General features: G+C 38.0%; 1 pseudogene; it reads left to right on the top strand.

The window, feature by feature from the left end:
* Positions 1 to 1469: 1469 nt before the first annotated feature.
* On the top strand, positions 1470 to 22769 carry LOC103068793 (AP-3 complex subunit sigma-2 pseudogene; annotated as a pseudogene).
* The last annotated feature ends 2376 nt before the right edge of the window (positions 22770 to 25145 follow it).

Genomic DNA, 25145 nt, shown 5'->3' with positions numbered 1-25145 from the left:
CCCTCCAAGAAAATGATCCTTCCTAATTCTCTTGGAGGAAGGGAGAGGTTACTTCTGTCCCTGGATCTACAGGTGGGAGAACAGCATGGACCAGAGGCATGCGTAGTGCCTCACACTGCCCTGGAGAGATGGCCAAAGTATCCTTCCTATGGGGCTAATGGTTTAGAGAATGCCAGTGGAGAGTGGTCATGTATCCAGGCCACAATGCCCTGTTTCCAGTGAGTCACCGATCTTCTTGAAATGTGCAAGTTAAAGCAGGTCACACGCCTACGTTTCAGTCATGAATTGATACCTCTATGCCAGCCGCAGCATTATGACTGAGTTGTGTCACTGACCTCACGTAGAAGACTTGCAGACTTCAGCCAATTTAGAGAACGTCCAGGCAGTAAAGGGAAGAAAGGCACATTATGGCAGGCTTCTGCCCTAAAAGTGATTATCTCAAGGATCCCCCCAAATACAGCTCTAAAACGGCAAATTATCTGTATTTCCTCAAGACTTCCCTGTCCCAGTGGAAAGTGATCATAAAACTAATATTCCATGGCCTGGCTCCTACTAGCTGGGTCACCACTCCTGAAACCCTCTTTATAAGTTTGTCCACTAACCCCATCTGTTTTTTCAGTTCCCACATGAACACCTTCTTGGGTAGCACCAAGATATTCACACATAGCTTAAAGAATCTACTTTTCCCTTTACCGTGCCTATCACATCCTCTGGTCACCAGTCACTGATGCCAAGGCTTCAGTTCTCAGGGGCTCCCGCTGTGACTCTAATCTCTGTGCTGCGTGCCTAGGTGAGTCACTAGGCTCTCTTAACAGAGCCCAGCACACAGCCCTCCTTCTCTCTGCCCTCCATCCCTGTGTCCCCACCCCAGCTTTCCCTGTCGTCTTCCTATCCTTGTCTTCTCCACATTCTCAATGAACTGTCCTTACTTGGGAGCTTTAGACAAATAACTCTCTCCAGATTCCCCAGTGGCAACTGAAATGATCATTAATTATTAAAATGGGAAGAAATTATGAAATCAGTGTTTTAAAGAACAACAACAACAAAATTTAACATTTCTGGAAGGATCTCAGACTGAACTGTTGGTGGTGTGAGGCTCTAGTTTCTGTTAGGGAAAATCTATACTGAAAAAAACCAAAAGCTTTGTGGAAATAGTAGAATCAAAGTCTCTAATTGCTTTAAGAAGATAAGGAAAATGATATTTTATACTGTGTTATAGTAGTAAGATAAGTGTGTCACAAAGAAGTGCTTTGTAGCTAGACGGCCCCAGGCTCAAATCCATGTCCCTCATAGCAGTTTACCAAGATACGGACTTTTGCAAGTTATGTAACTTCTCTAAGTGTCCGATTTTGGGTTTTTGTTTTGGGTTTTAAAGTCTACAGAGTAGGATCTCGTATTAGTTTTTTGGGTTTCTTTTTGTTTTGTTGTTGTAAAGAAATGTTTAAAGATCGAGTTAACTTCCAACCGCAATGCCTGGCTCATGGTAAGTTACCAAGAAATGTTACTGTTTTCGCCTCCTTATTCTAATGGATATTCCACTCAGGTTCATCGGTTTCATGAGCTCTTTAAAAGCCACCGGATTTAAACTTTAGCCAGTGCTGTTTCCGCCAACATACCCAGAGCTCCCTTTAGTGGGAATCTGATGAATTTTCCTCTTTAATTTCCATTCCTCACATGGAAAAGCAGCATCAGAGGGAAACAATTTTGATGTGTTTCTTAGGTTTTAGTGAAACATTGGCTATTGCAAGCTTGATGTCCCACTAATAGTTTGAAATAATTTATAAAGCGGACCCAATGGAAAGGAAGTTTGTCTTCAAGTCCTGTGCAATTTTCTGACAGCCAGCTGTGACTCTACTATGGTGTTTTGTGGAAAATGGTTTACCTTCAGAGAAGTAGGATAGTTTCCACATACTACATGCTGTAAAAGCCTCAGAGTTAGGTCATCACCCAGACTTTCAACTCTCTGAAGATTACTGGCTGTGATCCTTTGTGGCTTCCATGTTGTATTGCATGAAAAAAGAGCTTCAAAATGGCAAAGGCTCTATTTTTTATTGGGAAAACAATCAAAGGCAATTAATTTTCTTCAACCTTTCTGAGCTCTATCCAATATAATGGAAAATTGCTCATCTCAATCCCTCGTCATTAGTTCTCCAAGAACTGAATAAAATGCTCCTTGGAAATTTATATTTGTAATGAATTATTGGATAGAATTCAATGAGGACTTTATGATCATCTAGTCTATTGTCCTCACTTTCCAGATGATGAAGCTGGGACTAGACGGAAGTGACGTACGCGCTTGAGGTGGCCTGGTTAGTTAGTAGGAAGGTCTTACCCAAATTTACCACCTGAGACCACCTAATTATATGCGTTTTCCTCCCTACCATCTACATCATAAAACGTTTATCTCCTTATCTTCTTAAAGCACTTGGAGACTTTGATTCCTTCCACTATTTCCACAAAGTTATTTTCTGTACAGATTTTCCCTGTCAGAAAGTAGAGCCTGAAATCCCCAACAGTTAGTTTGAGATACTTTCACACAAGTTAACTTCCTTTTTTGTTCTTCAAAACAATGATTTCCTCCCATTTAAATGGTTAATGTTCATTTCCATTGCCTTCAGAAAAACCAGAGAGAGTGATTTGTCTAATGCTACAGAGAAGGACTTGTTTTTGAAGCTTTGCCACATTGTATCTTGGAGGATCCCTAAATTGTATTCTCTATACATCAAATATTTCAAGTAGAAAATGCGTCTACTAATCTCTCTATTTGGTCTCTTTTGTGCTGCTAGATTTTATTCACTTAAGTAAATTAAATCAACTGGGGATTGGGTGGAGAGTATAGGGTTTGGTCCTCTTTTGAAGGTTGTTTCTCCAGCTTTTACTTTCTCTATTCCTCAGTCCTACAAATGCCCACAATACATGTCTAGCTTGTTATCTGGCCAATACTTCAGAATAAATACTGTATATTCAAGACTAAATTTATTTTTTTTTTTTACTTTCAAAATTACTATTTTCCCCTCTGAGTTCCCTGTTTCTCTTAATGACACCATAATTCTCCCAGACACAGAAATGAGATGAAGTCATTACTATCCCCAGTAGAGTAAAGCATCTAAGCCAGGCAGATTCTCTGGTTTTGAATCTTGACACTGACAGTTACTAAGATAAAGAATGTTACCAATGTAGCAGCACATGATGTGTATACATTGTACTATTGTATTTGTGGGTATCAGTTTTCTATTCTAAACTGTGAATTCCATAAGGACAATGAGTATATCTTATTAATATTTACATATCTTATAAACACAGCACAGTGTTGTACACACGATAAAAGCTCAGTCGTATATGAATGAATAACTGAATGAAAATATAGATGAATAGCAGAATTTAAAATTTGAAATGGATATGAAATTTTCCATTTACCCTTCTGTCAGCTGGATCATCTCTCCAAGTTACCAGGAGCTCTATATTTAATGAAATCAGCCTAAGAAGTTATTCTGAAATAGTGCTCATATTTAGATAAGATATTTTTAAAATATCTCAAGCCTAACTTTGGAAACTGGCAGACGTGATTTCCAAAGGTAATAAAATTATTACAGGAATTTGATCACACCAAGGATATAGTTATGTTCATTGACAGAAATTATTAGCATTGAAAACAGAATTCAATATCAAGAATATAGTTTTATACAAAAGTTTTATCATTGATACAATTTGTTTACTTTGAATCTAGGAAAACATCTGAATACCTTAGGGTGTGAAGTGGTTGGAATGAAAAATAAATGAATAGTGGTTCATTATTCATATACATGAGGATTTTTAATATCTTCACCTGAATGCACTGATATCATGAGAAGGAGGAGAAATAGAGCTAATTACAAAAAGGGTATGTCACTCCTTTTCTTCATTTTTGGGAAAATATCTAAAAATTCAAACCCTACCCAGTTCTGTGTAGGTAAAAACTTTCATCTTCCTTTTGGTTCTTGTTACTACCATTTAAATAAATTATTTAATAAAATAATGTGTTTTGACTGTCTCCTTCTGCAAGGGAGTGTACTAGAAGCTGGTCATAAAAGAATGCCTATTTAATAGCAGAGGTTGTATATTATATATACATGTATATAATATATGCACTATATAAATATATATGCATGTTAAAAATGTGTATGCATATGTACACATATATAACAGGAGCAATTGAAAAGCTAAAATAGTTACCAAAAAAATACTGTAGGAAAAAAATAATCATACTATACATACTATGATTGGTAGGCAGTGATAGTTATGATATTGGTACTAGAATCCAATAATAAGCAGAAATATATTCAACTAATCAGCATTAGTTTATCTGCCATATTCCAGGTGTTGAGAGGTAGGAAAAGATGAAAATTTTCCCTCCAGGAGTTTACAGTATAGGAGGAGAGAGAATACATGAATGTAGGAAACTACCACATATGACTTCATGTGTCATGAGAGATATAGATTTCATGTTGGTATAGGTGGGAGGAGCGCCAGTAACAGGTGGCTCTCTGGTGTGAGATGATGAATTACAGAAACGAAAAAGCTTCAAAAGGTCACACTTTGTAAGGGGTGCAGGACCACCTATGGAAAGTACAACCTGCATTTTATACCCCTGGAAGCTCTGGACCCAAACACAATGTCAGTGGAAGGAATGTCCAAATTTTTAATACAAATGAAAATGACAACTTCCATTCATAGGTACACCAGCCAGATTTTAGGGCTGATCTGGGGGACTCTGGATTTTTTGCATGTGCTGTGGCTCTCGTCCCTTGCAACTGCACAGCTTCTCCCGGGGGGCAGATGTGAAGGCAGTCCTCTTGCTGCAACTGCTGTCCTTGGCAGCAGCAACGGGCTCAGGGAATTATCTCTCTTACTCAACTCACTAAACAGCAGTTTGGAGCGAAAAGCCGTAGAATTTTAAAATGCTGATTTGAAATAGATTGCCCTTGACTTTCCACAGTGGAGACTGATTGGTCTTCGTGGCTGTATTTTGTTTGTTTTTGATCATTGCCTAATAATCCACAGATCCAAAATGTTCTGTGCTATGTGAACAGAACTTGCAAATAATAATAGGTTAGATTTGGGGTGAAGGAAAAGTATAGCAGGAGTAGAGAAGCTCACAGAGAAGCTCCAATTTCTTTAATCTTCCTGTTAATTTTGTGCTGGGCTGTTCTCATGGATTCGTATTTGCCCTAGACAGTTCATCATTTACGATAAAAATTCTCAATATTATCTCACTGTCTCATTATGTAATTAAAAATGTACTTTCTCCCCCTTTTTTCTTTAAAAGGTCTTATCTGGGCTCTGAATAGATGTTCTTTTATCCCAAAGTTTGCCAGTGGTGAGGAGATACATACTGTTTGTGTGGTTTTCATTTAAATTACTTTGTTTTAAAATATACTGTGTTGTCTTCATCGTCCCTGAGCCAGAACACACGCTACTTGCCCAACATTTTCTCCATGTATCCATCGGCATGTAATGAATCTGAAGTCCATCCTGGTTACAGACTACACATCTTTGTTGCAAATCTTTAAGTGTTTCTGAAATTTCAGGCAGTTTTAAACCAAGCTTCCGCATTGTAAAATTGGGGAACTTTAAAAGATCCTCATAGGAGATATAGGAGTGCTGATATATGCTGGGGGTGAAACCAAGACCTGATGCAGTATGACGAATCACTGAGGTTCTTGTTTATACACACACACACACGCACACGCACGTGCGCTCACACGCACTCACACACACACGCACACACACACACTTCCCACGTTTACTCTTGATCTGCTAAATCAGAATCTCTTAGTGAGAGCCTGAAAGTATGTACATAGTTTTGTGTACTCTTCACCTGGCTTCCCCTATTAGTGACATCTATGTAGCTATAGAAGCATATTAAAACCAGGAAACTGACATTGGCACATTAACTATACTACAGATCATATTCAGCTTTCATCGTTTTAAAACCTGCATTCACTTATGTGTGTCTCTGTGCGTATTCATGTGCACGTGTGTGGTTCTGTGCAGTAGCATTCTGCATTTTTGATAAGCCCTCCAAGTGAGTTATGATCAGACAAGTTTTATACACACCGATTTAGTGCAATTATTCACAAACAGAATTCAGAAGAATTTCTCTGGTGTCTTTTTTTTAAATTAATTTTTATTGGAGTATAGTTGTTTTACAATGTTGTGTTTGTTTCTATTGTACAGCAAAATGAAACAGCTACACATATACATATATTCCCTCTTTTTTGGATTTCCTTCCCATTTAGGTCACCACAGTGCATTAAGTAGAGTTCCCTGTGCTATACAGTATGTTCTCATTAGGTGTCTATTTTATACATAGTATCTATAGAGTATATGTGTCAATCCCAATCTCCCAATTCCTCCCCTGCCACCACCGTTTCCCCTTGGTATCCATACATTTGTTCTCTGTGTCAGTGTCTCTATTTTTGCTTTGCAAATAAGATCACCTATACCGTTTTTCTAGATTCCACATATACACGTTGATATACAATATTTGTTTTTCTCTTCCTGATTTCACTCTGTGTTGAACTCCGTAGGTCCATCCATGTCTCTACAAATGACCCCCTGGTGTCTTTTTTTTTTTTTTTTTTTGGCTGCATTGGGTCTTCTTTGCTGCGCACGGGTTTTCTGTAGTTGCGGCAAGTGGTGGCTACTCTTCGTCCTGGTGTGTGGGCTTCTCACTGTGGTGGCTTCTCTTGTTGTGGAGCATGGGCTCTAGGTGCGTGGGCTTCAGTAATTGCGGCACGTGGGCTCTAGAGCACAGGCTCAGTAGTTGTGGCGCATGGGCTTAGTTGCTCCGTGGCATGTGGGATCAGTGCTCGAACCCGTGTCCCCTGCATTGGCAGGCGGATTCTTAACCACTGCACCACCAATAAAACCATAGCCCCACCCCACAACTAACCCCCAGGTTCTCAGTGAGGAGGACTGGATTAGACTGGGGATTAGCATCAAACATGAGCTGATTCTGATGCTGTTTTTCTACAAACCAAACTTTGAGAAACCCTGATTGCTATTTTAGCAGGTAGAACCAGGCTTCAGCGGAGATACCTTTATTGAGAGGGAGCATGATGGAACAGCAATGGAATATGATTAGTTATTTAAGGGAACATGTGTACTAGGACCAGCTTTTTAATAATTACTTCTATCAAATGGGGCAATTTGGTTCACCACTCTGGTACTCAACTTCTCCATCTGTAAAATAAAGTGAATGGATTATATCGTCTTTTATGTCCCTTGAAGCTCTAAAATATTCTAAATTCATGCTTTTAGTTCTTGGGTTCTCTAGATTTGGCAAAATTCTCATCTCTTTTTTTACAGGGCATGATGTAAGACACAGACATTCAACAAAGTTATATTGATGTGAACGGATCAAGTTGATTTCATAAATCTAAGGAAATTATTAATGATATGAATGCTGTTGATATATTTTAATCTATAAGAGGGGTTTCATGTGTAAATAGAAAAAATAATAAATAAATTAACCATTGTATAATACACATTCTACAAATATTTAATGAAAATAAATTGCTTTGAGTTTTTCCAATCAAACTAAGTACCTGTGAATTTCCAATTTTAGTTAATATTAAATTGAATTTTGATAAATATCCTACTGCCCTTCAGTTCAATATAAATTCTTTAAAGAGATTAGCTGTCTTCCCATTTATTTTGTTACACTTTTGACCTAATTGTTATGAACCACATTTTGTGAGCTTTCAAATGAAATCTCAATCATTCTAGCTAGTCAAGCAATTTAGGATGAGTTCACTGAAAGCAGTTTTCTACAAAGATAGAATTAGACCAGCAGCTGGAACCACTTTTGCCACCCAGAAATATAATAGTTTATTTATTATCACTTGTCTTTATTGTATCTATTCACAGCTGAAGTCATTAGGCACAATTTAAGATATTCTGAAATGAAGACCATTCTCTGTCTCTAAAACTTTTGACAAAAACAATGATAAAAAAAAAAAGAAGAGTAAGCACACAAAGGCCCAAAGGACACAACTCTATTATTTCTCTCAGTCCTAGGGAAAGTAGAAACGGCAGCTGCCAATCGGAACCTCACAGTTGAGTTTCAAATTCTCCCCAGCTTTGATGACTTTGGCCCTTTTAAGTATTCCTTCTTTCAACTTTGATTTCTGAAAAAACATTTTGTCTCAATTTCTGGCCTGTTGATAGGGAAAAGTTGCTGTAGGCATGCATGACTAAAAAGATAGCTTTGTCAGTTTCCAGTGGCTGGGCTTAGTCATACATTCTTGCACTTGAGTACTCTGTATTTGAAATTATTTTTCTATTGATGAAATCCCTTGAACAAGATACTGCAACTTTCATTGCCCTGTAGTTGAATATTTTATTTGCTTATTAGAGTAGGATTGTTTTAAATACTACAAATGTAGGGTAAGAGGCAAACTAAGTGGTATAGGAATGAGGTGTCAGCCTAGAAGCCAGAACAACCAGGTCCAGTCCCAGCCTTGTCTCACATCAGTCACATTACATTGACCAAGACGCTGATCTCTTTCTCAGCCTCAGCTTTCTTTTTGCTGCTTTGAGAATGGTATAAATATCTGTTGTGTTCATTCCACTGGATTACATAATAAGGTTATGAATGTTAAGGTAATTTTCAAATGCAGATTTTAGAGCTTAGTTTTGTCATCTCTGTAATGATAAACCAGATGAAGAATGCAAAATGGAAGATAACTAAATCCCATAATTTCTCTGTCATCAGTGTATATTTTAAAAGATATAATGCTGTTTCTAGGCTAATATTTTATTGTGTATATACTAAATATAATGTTTGACAAGACACACAACAACATATATGGAATTATTTTGGGGAGGAAAGGTGACAATAACTACCAGTAAGATGTGGGAGAGGACCTTTATTTTTTATTAAACTTTTGAGAATACTTTTAGAGTTACAGAAAGCTTGTGAAGTTAGGACAGAGAGGTCCCACATATCCCACTCCCTGTTCCCACTGTTATTAACATCTTAACCTTGTTATGGTACACCTGTCTCAATTAATGAACCAATACTGATGCATTTTTATTAACTAAAGTCCATTGTTTATTCAGATTTTCTTAATTTTTACCTAATGCCCCTTTTCTATTCCAGGATCCCATCTAGGACAGCATATTATATTTAGTTGTTATGTCTCCTTGGGTCCTTCTGCCTGTGACAATTTCTCAGGCTTTCCTCGTTTTTGATGACCTCAGCAATCTGGGGGATTCCTGGTCGGGTACTTTGGATAATATCCATCAACTGGGATTATCTGACGTTTTTCTCATTTTCAGATTGGGGCTCTCGGTTTGGAGGAGGAAGATCACAGAGGTGAAGTGTCCTTCTCATCATATCTTATCAAGGGTGCCCACTAACAACATGACTGATCACTGTTGATGTTGACCTCGATCACCTGGCTGAGGTATGGATAACACACTTGATTCATGTTGACTGACATTATGGAAATAAGTATTAGACACGTGGAATCTGAATTCTATTTTAATTTCATTTGCATCGAATAGAATGATTATTGGAGCCTGAAGTCGTCTCTTCAATGTGGAGCTGAGTCAGCAATCTATGATTACTCTGCCTAAAGTCATAAAATAGACTAATGAAACATGATAGGTGTAACTGGTAAATTATAAAGCCGTATATATGTGAGGTTTAAAATATTATTCTGGAAAGAATCCATCTGCATCAGTGTGCTAGGATAATAGTAATTAGCTTTACAGGTTAATGGAAAGCTAGTGTTATTTATGAAACACCATAAGGAATGATTCATGATTCCTCATGGTATTAATTTTGCAAATACCTGGAAAGCCTCCTTTAATTATCAAAATTGTACAAGCCTTCTCCCTGAGCCAGGGCTAGATCCTTATTCTGCTTTTTTGTCAGATCTATTCTAATCTTCCAAATGCTCCATTTGGGGGCTCTCTTCGCTATATATCATCCATACTTTTCAGACCAGGGCTGCTTCCTTAACCAGTTTTTCTTACCACTATCACCAAGAGATATGCTATCAATTGCTCTCAGAATAAGTGGTTTCCATTCATTTGACTATGAAGTACTAATTACATATGGTAACATTGACAATGTAAACCTATATCCAAATCACAAGCATAGAAAAATTGTATGTGTAAAGGTTAAAAATTAAAAATCATGAACATATTGACAGGGTAGATAGTTATATTCTTGAGCTTACTGGAAAAATTCCTTAGTGATGGCTTGACATTTGTGGGGCAGCGGGGGTGAAGAGACGCTAACATATGTTTGCCAAATTACCTTATTCACTCAACCTAAATACACTATTATGTACCCAGTTTGAAATAAGTAATATGTTTTCTTTTAATACTGAATAACCAGGACTAAAACTACAAACCAGTTAAAAATAATTATATCTGTAAGATTATAGGACTATGGGATGACTGGATTCCACTGATGTTACCAATAGTTAAAAGTTCATAACAATACAGATAAAAATATAAACCTCTTACTAATTTCAAGCTCCAGAGATTATCAAAAATTAATACATAGATATTTTCTAATTGAGAACTTAAATGCATAGATATAAAATAAGTTCCATTTGTTTTACAGAAAATACCATAGAGCAATATTATTATGAAACACAGCTAGGCAAGGAGTGAGGGAAGGCTAAGAACCAATAAAATTAAAGTTACATGGATAGGTGTTTTTTATAGTAAGATTCTGATACTGAAGAATTTTTACATGTAGTATTCGTTTGGTGCCTTGTATTTACCGTTGGTCTTCCAGTAAGAATCAATCATCCTGTGTGTTTTACTATTTAGACCAAATGTAGACCAAATCTTCCAAACGCTGACTTTGCAGCCTTTCCCCCACACGGACATTTCCATTTCTTCACTGTGGCACCTGTTGTTACTTTCCTAGTTAAGACTTTAGTCGCCAAGAGTAGAGTAGAACCTTTACCAAGATTCACCAGTTATTAACTTTTCTTTTTTTACTTGATATGAATAATTTATTGAATGAGACACAAGAACAGGGAGATTTCAAACCCAAAACTGGTATAAAGTTCAGAGGCATGGCATTACAGGATAGCTTCTAAAGTGAAAAGGAGGATGTTGTTTAGCCTTTTCAATGATTGGTTATTACACTGGAGGTTTCCAGACTGCAGGCGGTTGGTGAAAAGTGATTATCTTATACCATTTGAGGAAGATGACTTACCTTTTATGATTATCAAAGACACTGACAAGAAATAACCTAAATTACATTTCACTTACGTTCCTGAAATGAACCACTTAGTTTCGCATAAGTGGCTTAGAGGGTTTTTGTCAGCTTGAGGGATTTTTAAACCTGGCTTCATTTCATTTTATTTTAAAAGAATTATCAAAATAACTTAAGACAATCTAAAGGTCCAGTAATAGGAATTCATAATATAAATTACAGAATTTCCATATGGTAGACGACTATGCAGTTATTTATAGTCATGTGGGGATATTAAACAACATGGAAAAATGTTACCATGCTTCCATATATTGGAAATGTGAACACACCTTCCCTGACCACACGCTGTTGTGAGCAAAACAGCCTCTTCCACTCCTCTTGCAGCCAGGGAGGGGGGCCTTGCTTTACCACATGTTTCCTCCTTCCACTGTTGTTGATTGGCTCAAGAGAGTAACAGATCCCAGGGTAACCAATTAGTAGACTTGCCAGCAACCTATTATCTGTATGCGCTGGATGAAACACAGCAGGGCAAAGTTTGAAATTTGTACTAAAAACCCAGAAATCATGAGACAATAAGAGTGAGAGCTCAGTTAAAAGGCAATAAGGTAGGTTAAAGATTGAGAAACTGCTGTAAGAAGTAGTGAACTGAAACTATGAGGGAACAAAAATTAAGAATAGTAGACAGAGCAATTGAAGGCAGGGCAAACAGACAGATGGAGGGCAGCCAAGCATGCTGTCAATGCAGCTCTGCAGCAGGACTCCAGCTCCTGCTGTGGGGTTCTTGGCAGATGCCTGGCCTCCAGATCCAAACTCCAGCCCTTTGCACAGGAACGTGCCCTAACCTGGCCCCTGTTCGTAGATTTCCAAGACAATTTCCTTGTCATTCTTTGCAAATCCTTCCAGGATGACCTCAGTGGATCTCTGTCTTGCAACTGTTACAAGGGTGTGTAGACTATGAGCCCAATTTTTTCTTTTTTTTTAATGCTTCAATTTTATTTTATTTATTTATTTTATACAGCAGGTTCTTATTAGTCATCAGTTTTATACACATCAATGTATACATGTCATTCCCATTCACCCAATTCATTACCCACCCCCCCACCGCCGCTATCCCCCCTTGGTGTCTGTACGTTTGTCCTCTACATCTGTGTTTCAATTTCTGCCCTGCAGACCAGTTCATCTGTACCATTTTTCTAGATTCCACATATATGCGTTAATATACAATATTTGTTTTTCTCTTTCTGACTTACTTCACTCTGTATGACAGTCTCTAGTTATATCCACGTCTCAATAAATGACCCAATTTCATTCCTTTTTATGGCTAATATTCCATTGTCTATATGTACCATGACTTCTTTATCCATTCGTCTGTCGATGGGCAATAGGTTGCTTCCATGACCTGGCTATTGTAAATAGTGCTGCAATGAACATTGGGCTGCATGTATCTTTTTGAATTATGGTTTTCTCTGGGTATATGCCCAGTAGTGGGACTGCTGGATCGTATGGTAATTCTATTTTTAGTTTTTTAAGGAACCTCCATACTGTTCTCCATAGTGGCTGTATCAATTTACATTCCCACCAACAGTGCAAGAGGGTTCCCTTTTCTCCACAGCCTCTCCAGCATTTGTTGTTTGTAGATTTTCTTATTATGCCCATTCTAACTGGTGTTGGGTGATATCTCATTGTAGTTTTGATTTGCATTTCTCTAATAATTAGTGATGTTGAGCAGCTTTTCATGTGCCTCGTGGCCATCTGTATGTCTTCTTTGGAGAAATGTCTATTTAGGTCTTCTGCCTATTTTTGGATTGGGTTGTTTGTTTTTTTAATATTGAGCTGTATGAGCTGTTTATATATTTTGGAGATTAATCCTTTGTCTGTAATCCTTTGTCTGTTGATTCGTTAGCAAATATTTTCTCCCATTCTGAGGGTTTTCTTTTTGTCTTGTTTATGGTTTCCTTTGCTGTGCAAAAGCTTTGAAGTTTCATTAGGTCTCATTTGTTTATTTTTGTTTTTATTTCCATTACTGTAGGAGGTGGATCAAAAAAGATCTTGCTGTGATTTATGTCAAAGACTGTTCTTCCTATGTTTTCCTCTAAGAGTTTTATAGTGTCCAGTCTTACATTTAGGTCTCTAATCCATTTTGAGTTTATTTTTGTGTATGGTGTTCGGGAATGTTCTAATTTCATTCTTTTACATGTAGCTGTCCAGTTTTCCCAGCACAACTTATTGAAGAGGCTGTCTTTTCTCCATTGTATATCCTTGCCTCCTTTGTCATAGATTAGTTGACCCTAGGTGCCTGGGTTTATCGCTGGGCTTTCTATCCTGTTCCATTGATCTATGTTTCTGTTTTTGTGCCAGTACCATACTGTCTTGATTACTGTAGCTTTGTAGTATAGTCTGAAGTTAGGGAGTCTGATTCCTCCAGCTCTGTTTTTTTCCCTCAAGACTGCTTTGGCTATTCAGGGTCTTTTGTGTCTCTGTACAAATATTAAGACTTTTTGCTCTAGTTCTGTAAAAAATGCCATTGGTAATTTGATAGGGATTGCATTGAATCTTTAGATTGCTTTGGGTAGTATAGTCATTTTCACAATATGGATTCTTCCAGTCCAAGAATATGGTATATCTCTCCAACTGTTGGTATCATCTTTAATTTCTTTCATCAGTGTCTTACAGTTTTCTGCATACAGGTCTTTTGTCTCATTAGGTAGGTTTATTCCTAGGTATTTTATTCTTTTCTTTGCAATGGTAAATGGGAGTGTTTCCTTAATTTCTCCTTCTGATTTTTCATCATTACTGTATAGGAATGCAAGAGATTTCTGTGCATTAATTTTGTATCCTGCAACTTTAATAAATTCATTGATTAGCTCTAGTAGTTTTCTGGTGGCATCTTTAGCACTCTCTATGTATAGTATCATGTCATCTGCAAACAGTGACAGTTTTACCTCTTCTTTCCAATTTGTATTCCTTTGATTTCTTTTTCTTCTCTGACTGCCATGGCTAGGACTTCCAAAACTATGTTGAATAATAGTGGCGAGAGTGGACATCCTTGTCTTTTTCCTGATCTTAGAGGAAATGCTTTCAGTGTTTCACCTTTGAGAATGATGTTTGCTGAGGGTTTGTTGTATACAGCCTTTATTATGTTGAGGTAGGTTCCGTCTGTGCCCACTTTCTGGAGAGTTTTTATCATAAACGGGTATTGAATTTTGTCAAAAGCTTTTTCTGCATCTATTGAGATGATCAGATGGTTTTTATTCTTCACTTTGTTAACATGGTGTATCACATTGATTGATTAGCATATATTGAAGAATCCTTGCATCCCTGGGATAAATCCCACTTGATCATGGTGTATGATCCTTTTAATGTGTTGTTGGATTCTGTTTGCTGGTATTTGGTTGAGGATTTTTGCATCTATATTCATCAGTGATATTGTCTGTAATTTTCTTTTTTTTGTATCAGGGTGATGGTGGCCTCATAGAATGAGTTTGGGGGTGCTTCTTCCTCCACAATTTTTTTGGAAGAATTTGAGAAGGATTGGCATTAGCTCTTCTCTAAATGTTTGATAGAATTCACCTGTGAAGCCATCTGGTCCTGGACTTTTGTTTGTTGGAAGATTTTTAATCACAGTTTCAATTTCATTACTTGTGATTGGTCTGTTCATATTTTCTGTTTCTTCCTGGTTCAGTCGTGGAAGGTTGTGCATTTCTAAGAATTTGTCCATTTCTTCCAGGTTGTCCATTTTATTGGCATAGAGTTGCTTATTGTAGTCTCTTAGGACGCTTTGTATTTCTGTGGTTTCTATTGTAACTTCTTTTTCATTTCTAATTTTATTGATTTGAGTCCTCTCCCTCTTTTTCTTGATGAGTCTGGCTAATGGTTTATCAATTTTGTTTGTCTTCTCAAAGAACCAGCTTTTAGTTTTATTGATCTTTGCTATTGTTTTCTTTGCTTCTATTTCATTTATTTCTGCTCTGATCTTTATGATTTCTTTCCTTCTGCTAACTTTGGGTTTTGTTTGTTCTTTTTCTAGTTCCTTTAGGTGTAAGGTTAGATCGTTTATTTGAGATTTTTCTTGTTTCTTGAGGTAGGCTTGTATAGCTATAAACTTCCCTCTTAGAACTGCTTTTGCTGCATCCCATAGGTTTTGGATCATCGTGTTTTTATTGTCATTTGTCTCTAGGTATTTTTTGATTTCCTCTTTGATTTCTTCAGTGATCTTTTGGTTATTTAGTCGCGTACTGTTTACCCTCCTTGTGTGTGTGTGTTTTACGTTTTTCTCCCCATACTTCATTTCTAATCTCATAGCATTGTGGTCGGAAAAGATGCTTGATATGATTTCAATTTTCTTAAATTTACTGAGGCTTGATTTGTGACCCAAGCTGTTATCTGTCCTGGGGAATGTTCCATGCGCACTTGAGAAGAAAGAGTAATCTACTGTTTTTGGATGCAATGTCCTATAAATATCAATTAAATCTATCTGGGCTATTGTGTCATTTAAAGCTTCTGTTTCCTTATTTATTTTCATTTTGGATGATCTGTCCATTGGTGTAAGTGAGGTGTTCAAGTCCCCCACTCTTATTGTGTTACTGTCGATTTCCTCTTTTATAGCTGTTAGCAGTTGTCTTATGTATTGAGGTGCTCCTATGTTGGGTGAATATATATGTATAATTGTTATATCTTCTTCTTGGATTGATCCCTTGTTCATTATGTAGTGTCCTTCCTTGTCTCTTGTAACATTCTTTATTTTAAAGCCTACTTTATCTGATATGAGTATAGCTACTCCAGTTTTCTTTTGATTTCCATTTGCATGGAATATCTTTTTCCATCCCTTCACTTTCAGTCTATATGTTTCCCTAGGTCTGAAGTGGGTATCTTGTAGACAGGATATATATGGGTCTTGTTTTTGTATCCATTCAGCAAGCCTGTGTCTTTTGGTTGGAGCATTTAATCCATTCACATTTAAGGTAATTATTGATACATATGTTCCTGTGACCATTTTCTTAATTGTTTTGGGTTTGTTTTTGTAGGTCCCTTTCTTCTCTTGTGTTTCCCACTTAGAGAAGTTCCTTTAGCATTTGTTGTAGAGCTGGTTTGGTGGTGCTGAATCCTCTTAGCTTTTGCTTGTCTGAATCTGAAGGAGATCCTTGCTGGGTAAAGTACTCTTGGTTGTAGGTTCTTCCCTTTCATCACTTTAAGTATATCTTGCCACTCCCTTCTGTCTTGAAGAGTTTCTACTGAGAAATCAGCTGTTAACCTTATGGGAGTTCCCTTGTATGTTATTTGTCATTTTTCCCTTTCTGCTTTCAAATTTTTCTTTGTCTTTAATTTTTGTCAATTTAATTAGTATGCGTCTCAGCATGTTTCTCCTTGGGTTTTTCCTGTATGGGATTCGCTGCGCTTCCTGGGCTTGGGGGGCTATTTCCTTTCCCATGTTAGGGAAGTTTTCGACTATGATCTCTTTATATATTTTCTCAGGTCTTTTCTCTCTCTCTTCTCCTTCTGGGACCCCTATAATGTGAATGTTGTTGTGTTTAATGTTGTCCCAGAGGTCTCTTAGGCTGTCTTCATTTCTTTTCATTCTTTTTCTTTATTCTGCTCTACAGCAGTGAATTCCACCATTCTGTCTTCCAGGTCACTTATCTGTTCTTCTGCCTCAGTTATTGTGCTATTGATTCTTTCTAGTGTAGTTTTCATTTCAGTTATTGTATTGTTCATCTCTGTTTGTTTGTTCTTTAATTCTTCTACATCTTTGTTAAACATTTCTTGCATGTTCTCGATCTTTGCCTCCATTCTTTTTCTGAGGTCCTGGATCATCTTCACTGTCATTATTCTGAATTCTTTTTCTGGAAGTTTGCCCATCTCCACTTCATTTGGTTGTTTTTCTGGGGTTTTATCTTGTTTCTTCTTCTGGTACCTAGCCTTTTCATCTTGTCTGTCTTCCTGTGAATGTGGTTTTTGTTCCACAGTCTGCAGGACTGTAGTTCTTCTTGCTTCTGCTGTCTGCCCTCTATTGGATGGGGCTATCTAAGAGGCTTGTAGTTATTAACTTTTTGAAACATTTGTTTGTTCAACCTCTCTCTTTCTTTACACACACACACACACACACACACACACACACACATACACACACACATACACACACATTTTGGCTAAACTATTTAAGAGGTAGTTTATAAGCATCATGATACTATACTCCTGAATATTTCAGATGTATCTATCAGCAAGTATAATCTCCTATATAACCACAATACAACTACCAAACTCCAGAAACTTCACATAGATACAATACTATTATTTAACATACAGCCTATTCAAGTTGTTCCATTTGTGTTAATAATATAGTTTATCAGTATATTTCAATGTTTTATTGAAGTATAATTACATACTGTAAAATGCACAGATTTAAGTGTACAGTTCAATGTTTTGACAAATGTGTACCCTCATGTAACCAACACCCCAATCAAGATATTGAGTATTTCTGTAACTCAAGAAAGTTCTTTCTTGCCCCTTTCTAGTCAGCCCTCTTTCCTCTACATCTCCTAGAGGAAACCACTACAGTATTTTTTCCTTATAGATTACATTTGCATAAATTTCACATCCAGTGTGTATTCTTATGTGTTTAGTTTATTTCTCTGTGGTCTTGGATTCTGGTATCTGTAAATAAAGTTTTATTTATAACACAGCCATGCTCATTTGGTTGTACTGTCTATGATGCTTTCACACTATAAAAACAGCACTGACTAGTTGTGACAAGGCTTTCTTTTGGTTGCTACTTGGTGTACTACAAATTACTGCAATCCAATTATAACTTAACAGCATTTTGAATGTCATGCTCATTACTGTGACATAGCATTTAATTATTTATTTTTTTATTAACAGTGCATACTCAACATGTCAAAATAAGGAAAAAAAAGTTGTGTTTGAATGTTGTACTTTTAAGAAAGAGTGGAGGGTGAATTATTTGTTATCTAATTAGATGGCAAAGCATTGTGTTTATTATTCAGTGACACTGTAGCTGTGCTAAATGAATACTATATACATCAATATTATTAGATTAGGAACTCTTTATAATAGTCCCACACACAGAAAAGCAATTTTCAGAAAAACTGGACATTTTAAAATGGAATATCTCATCGAAACAAAGTTTCTTTAAAAAATTTAAGATATTGAAATAAGGCTGAAGTCAAAGTAAATGCTCATTTTGTTAACCAAGCAAGGAAAACCATTTACCAATGTTGAATTAATTTAATTGTGTGTGATTGCAGCAGATGAAGAAATGTGTCCAGAGAAAATAAGCTTGATTAAGGCTGTCTTTTAGTGAGAACAGTTGCTGGAAGAGGTAAGGACATTGAGGACAATAGATGGAGTAAACATACTTTCCATATGCCTCCCACTGAGTGCAATACATCTAAAATCCCTGGATATTATATATTGAAAAACATAAGAAGACTCTGAAAAGTGGAGAGAAGAAGGCAGGCTGGATATAGGGAGCTTAGGACCCAAAGAATGCTGAGTTCCCTGACCTTTTCTTTCTGACTCATCTATCCCACACTGGGACTGGAGAAGCTAGCATCCTGACAATGCCAATGGGAGCAGATGAAAAAAAAACAAAAAAAGCAAGAAAAGCATGCTCTCTCTAGCCAAAAGGCCAGGAAAAGGGATACCTAGCAAGACAGAAACTTAGATAATAACTATTCTACTCCAGCCAAGCACCACGGAAGAAGCTGTGGCCAAGTCTTACCCATCATCAAAACTGGAGTGGAGAGTCTAGGTGTGTAACAGGGTACCCCAAACCACCTGCCATTGTTGTGTCAGAGGCTGAGGGGGGAAACAGCATCTTTGTCCATACTGGGTGGTAATGAGGAGCCTGTGGTGTTGGTGAAAATGACATGGGAGCCTGGAATTCATCTACACCTGGTGACCTGGTGTCAGAGAAAGCCTAGAGGAGGGTCAGGTCTTTAACCACCTCTCAGAGAATATGAGGCCAACCCTCCTCCCAGTGTCAGTGGGGACCCATCATTAACAAGGACCCTCACCCTTCAAGTTGTCAACAGAATCCTAATGGAGAATATGCATCTAATTTCACTTGGCAGTAACAAGGTGGAGTTGTTCCCCAACTGGAGTTATGTCAGGGGTAGCTTGCTAAAATACAAGGCTTATATAAGACCCAGAGTCTCACAGCATATGAAATGTCCAGATTTCAAAAGAAAATCACTTGTTATACTAATAACCTGGAAAATCTAAATTTGAATCAAGAAAGACATTAGATGTCAACACTGAAATAACACAGATGTTCGAATTATCTAACAAGGATTTTAAAGCAGCCTTCATTAAAAAGCTTCCATGGGTAATCGTGAACACCCTCAAAACAAAGGAAAAATAGACATTTTCGGCAAGAAACAGAAGATATAAAGAAGAATCAAGTGGAAATTCTAGAACTGAAAACTACAATAGCCAAAAAATAAAGTCAATGGATAGTCTAACAGAAGAAAAAGTGTATGTGATGATAGAACAATAGGAGAGAGAGAAAATAGACTGAAAATAAAAGTGAACAGAGCTTCAGGGACCTGTGGGCTACAACAAAAAATCTAACGTTCATGTCATCAGTGTCCCAGAAGGAGAGGAGAAAGAGAATTCAAAGAAATAATGGATTAAGTTTCTCCAAATTTGGCAGAAGACATAAACTTACAGATTCAAGAAGCTGAGTGAACCCCAAAAAGGATAAATCTAAAGACACATCATAGTTAAACTTCTGAAAAGTAAAGACAAAGAAGAAAATCTTGAAGGCAGTCAGAAACACAGGAAACAATTTCAATGATATCAGAAACCATGGAGGCCAGAAAGAGGTAGCATAGCAGTTTTCAAGTGCTGAAATAAGTCAACCCAGAATTCTATATCCAGAGAAAATATTTTCAGGAATGAAGAAGAAATTAAGACATTCTCAGATTGTAAGGAAGACTAAGAGAATTCATTGCTTATAGACCTACTGTGAAAGAATGACTAAAAGAAGTCCCGTAAACAGAAAGGAAATGATAAAAGAAGGAATTTTGCAACACCAGGAAGGAAGAAAGCAGAAGAGAATGAACAAAAACCTGAGTAAATATAAGACTTTCCTTCTTCTCTTGCATTTTTATAATTATATTTAATGTTTGAAGCAAAAATTATTATAACTGTGTAATGTGGTCTTCTGTTTATGTAGAAGAAAAATTAAAGCTAATTATGTTATACATGGGGAAGGGTAAATGGACATAAAGGGAAGTAAGGTTTCTATACTCTACTCAAACACATAAAATGTCGACATTAGTAGACTGTAAGTTATGCTAATATAGTATAATATGCAAAGTAGCTACTAATATAGTTATGGAAATAGATACACTTAAAAACATGGATAAATCAAAATGGAATTCTAAAGAAAGTTTAAGGAACTGACAAGAAGATAGGAAAAAAAAAAGAAACAAATGAAAAACAGAGACAGCAAACAGAAAAAAAATAAAATGGCATAATTAAGTCTCAACCTATCACTAATTACAGAAAATGTAAATAGTCTGAATATATTGAATTAAAAGATAGAGGTTGGCATAATAGATTTAAAAAACAAAAAGAAAACATGACCTAACTATTGGCTATACACAAGAAACTTGCTTCAAATATAGTGATATGTGTAGGTTGAAAGTGAAATGATGAACTGAGATATACTACACAAACACTAATCAAAAGAAAGCAGGAGTGGCTATATTAATATCAGATTAAGTGGACTTCAAGGCAAAGAAAACCAGTGGAGACAGAGAGTCAATCCACTAGGAAGACACAGGAATCCTAAATTTGTATGCACCAAAAAGCCAAGCTGCAAAACTTGTGAAGCAAAATCTGATAGAACTGAAAGGAGAGAGACAAATCCACAATTATAGCTGAAGACTTCAAAACCCCATCTCAACAACTGACAAAACAGCTAGACAGAAAATCATCAAGGATAGAACTCAACAAGACCATCAACCAAAAGGATCTAATCAATATTTATAAAGCACTCTACCTACCAACAGCAGAATATACATTATTTTCATGCATCCATGGAACATATGCCGAAATAAATATTTTCCTGGGCCATAAAACAAATCTTGACAAATTTAAAGGAATTGAAATCACATGGAGTGTTCTCTCTAACCACAGTGGAATAACACTAGAAATCAAGAACAGGAAGAGATCAGGAGAATCCCCAAACACCTGGCAACTAAAACAGCACACAAAAAATAATCTGTTGGTCAAGGAAGAAGTCTTGAGACAAATAACAAATACATTGAACTTAGTGAACATGAAAGCAAAATATCAGAAACTGTGGGATGCTGTTAAAGCAGTGCTTGGATGAAAATCTGTAGCCCTAAATGCTTACAGACAAAAAAGGAAAAGTCCCAAATCAATAATCTAAGCTCTCACTTCAAGAACTTAGAAGATGAAGAGCAAAATCAACTCATAGTTGAGGAGAAAAACGAGAGCAAAAATCAATAAAATTGAAAACAGACACACAATAGGAAAGTCAATGAAACATAAGTTTTTATTTGAAAAGATCAGTAAAATAGACAAAACTCCAGCAAGATTGACAAATAAAAAGAGAGGAGGGAAATTTCTATTATCAGTTTGAAACAAAAGATCACACTACAGAGTTTGCATACATCGAAAGAATAAGAGAATACTCTGAGCAACCCTAGACACATAAATTTGACAGTTGAGATGAAATAGATTAATTCCGTGGAAAGTATATAAACTACTCCAACTCATCCAATGAACAGCCCAATAACAACTAATGAAATTAAATTTATACACACACATATATATGTATACACACATATTAATAAAATAGAATACAAACTCAGAAATAGTTCCATATAAGTATGGCCAGGTTGTAGTGGAAGGAGGGGCTCTCTGGAAGCAGCTGGTGGTGAAAGGAGTGTGGCGGGCAAGGATGGTTCAGGCAAAATCCTGGTTTTCATTAACCACAGGAAGCCACGTGGCTTGACTGCTTCTTCCAGCGTTTCCCAGAAGAAATTCAACAGCAGATTATTCGAGAGATCTTCCATCTAGCTCTCAGACGGGGTGACAATATCTGTAACTTCTTGGGGGTGGAAGTTTTATTGGTGGGTCTGACAACAAACTGATTTATTGGCGTTATGCTACCCTCTACTTTGTATTTTGTGGGGATTCATCAGAGAGTGAACTTGGGATCTTGGACCTCATCCAGGATTTTGTGGAGACTCCGGACAAGTGTTTCGAAAATGTTTGTGAATTGGATTTGATCTTCCATATGGATAAGGTGCACTACATTCTTCAGGAGGTGGTGATGGGTAGGATGGTGTTGGAATTAAACATGAATGAAATCGTGGCTCAGACTGAAGCTCAGAACAGGCTGGAGAAATCCGAGGGTGGTCTTTCAGCAGCACCCGCCTGGGCCGTGTCCACCGTGAAAAACATCGGCCTGCTGGAGATGCCTTGGATTATCAACTTTGGCGATCTCAACATCAAGGTCCCCAACCTGTCGCAGTTTGTCTGAGGGTAGAAGACGGCTGAACTGAGTCCTTGGAACCAGCAAAGCCAAGCCAGTCCTGCAGCAAAACCTGATCTGCGCCCTAGAAGAGTCCAGCCTCGGGCCCTGGCCCCTGCTGTCCTGCAGCAGGAAGGAGTCCTGTGTCCACTGCCAGCCTGTGCTTGCTTCTCACATGTGCGGCCTTGCCCCTCTCTCCTACACGCGGCCACTGCAGATGTGAAGGGTCCTGGCTTCCTCAGTGGGGTGCAGGTGCCCAAGCCACTCACCCCCTTTACCTGCCACGTGCAGCCACTCCCAGGGATTGCAGACTGTCGTGAGAACAGAACCTCACCACGAGGATGTTCTCCGACTAGAGTCTTCGACCTTAGCACCATGAGGGCTCCCTGAGGTCCTGTAGCGTTGACTTCCCTGGTGAGGTGCCATAGCTAGAAAAAGGCTGACCCTCTAGATTTGGGGATGTGGTGAGTGGCAAACAAGGGCAGGATGTTATGAGGTCCAGAGTTGCCTACTGGCTCCACTAGAGTTGGCACACCCAGAATCCTTTTGTAGAGCCAAGCTGTCTCATCACCACCTCCTGAGGCACACACTCCCCACTGCCACAGTCTGGCTCTGCTCTCCCAGGTGTTTATGTACAGGACACAACCCAAGTCATAGGCCTGTTGTTTGCCTGCCCCCCACATTTCTGCCAACAGGGAGGGTACAGCCCACAGCCAGAGGGGTCCTCCTCAAAGGGGAGGAGGCCTGTGTCTGCAGAAGGCAAAGCTGACAACGTGGAGCATCTCAGAATCATGACTCTTCCAGGTTTAAAATACATTCTCCTTCCGAGGAGCAGACAGGTCAGTTGCTGTGTTACGGATAATGAGTCTGTCCAGGAAACCCACTGCTGTCTACACCAGCTTCTGGAGCCTGAGAGCCTGAGCTGGGGTCATGTGTTCTGGACCTGGCACAGGGGGAGGCTGGGGACACGGGCAGCGTGCTGGCTGAGACTGGTGGCAGTGCAGCATCTTCTCCCCAGTGTGCGAGGGGCCCCTGCCTGAGCTCCTTCTGGGCACGCCCTGTTCCCCTCGGATGACAGTGCCCTAGAGCTAGCTGTGGATACTTGTAAATGTTTACATGTGATAAGAGGCTTTCTTCCTGTGGTAACTTAGAGCTGAAGCTGCTCCTCGAAATAGTGCCTTTTACTCCTGCGCTGCCTCGGGACTAGGTCTCAGGTATGATGTTGAGCTGCCTTGAGATTCAGGAGCTCGCTGCACCATCACGGTGAAGTCTCCAGGCCTGGGAACTTCTCGTGCCTGCTGGCCGGTGGCCCAAACTGTCTCGTCAGGCCTCCTGATGCTGTCGCAGAGCCCATCTGAGATGGTGCCTGAGAGGACCATGGTCAGGACCACGTCTCTTCCTGCTTTGAAACGTGCTTCTCGTGGTTGGTGCTCTTTGCTCTCTGTAGCCTCTTAACCTCAGTCTTTTGGAACATCTACGATAACCACAGAGGTGGGCAGTGTTAATCAGAAGACTTTACTTTTTTTTTTTTTTTTACAGACATTTCAGCATATGTACATCCCTCTCTTTCACATTTGCTGAAAGCGATATAGGAACAAAATGATATTTATTTTGTACCTACTGTAAGGTGGCACGAGCGAGATCCTTCCACAATCCTTACAACAGACACTGTTATCTCCATTTTGCAAGTCAAGAAAGTAAGAATCGGAGAGGTCAAATAACTGGCTTTAGGTCACAAGCGCTAAGAACTGAGACTGTCTGTCTGCCTAAATCCACAGTTCATTTTTTTTCACTGCTCAGGATGGCCTCTCCCAATTTTATTTTCTTTCTTATGGATAAGGAAACCTCAAAAAGTTTAGGTACCTTCTCAGAAACTGATAAAAACCAGCTTGGGTTTTCTCAGAAACGGTGGTAAAAACCGGCTTGGTAGCCAGTGACAGCATCAAAGAGTGTAAGAGCTGGAGGGTCCTCCACATGCCTCCATTGAGCTGGTGAGGAAGCAGAAGCCCAGAGTGTTAAGTGTTATGTCAAGGGCCACAAAGCTAGAATGAAGTCATTTTTCTTTGTTTAAAATTTTTATTGGAGTATAGTTGATTTACAATGTTGTGTTAGTTACAGGTATATAGTAAAGTGAATCAGTTACACGTATGAAAAAAAAAGTATGGCCAATGAATTTTTGACAAAATGTAAAAGAATTCAATGGAGAATGAATAGTCTTTTCCAAAAATGATGTTAAGCAATTAGAAATTTATAACCAGACATTGAATCTTGGCATAATCTCACATCTTATATAAAAATTCAGTAAAAAAGGATCATAGATTTAAATATAAAATATACAATAATAAAAATTTTAGCTGATAACATAGGAGAAAATCTTTGAGAGAG

This window comes from Lipotes vexillifer, unplaced genomic scaffold, assembly GCF_000442215.2.
Source record: "Lipotes vexillifer unplaced genomic scaffold, Lipotes_vexillifer_v1.1 scaffold165, whole genome shotgun sequence".
In the NCBI taxonomy this organism is placed as follows: Eukaryota; Metazoa; Chordata; class Mammalia; order Artiodactyla; family Lipotidae; genus Lipotes; species Lipotes vexillifer.
This window is presented reverse-complemented; position numbering and strand designations above follow the sequence as displayed.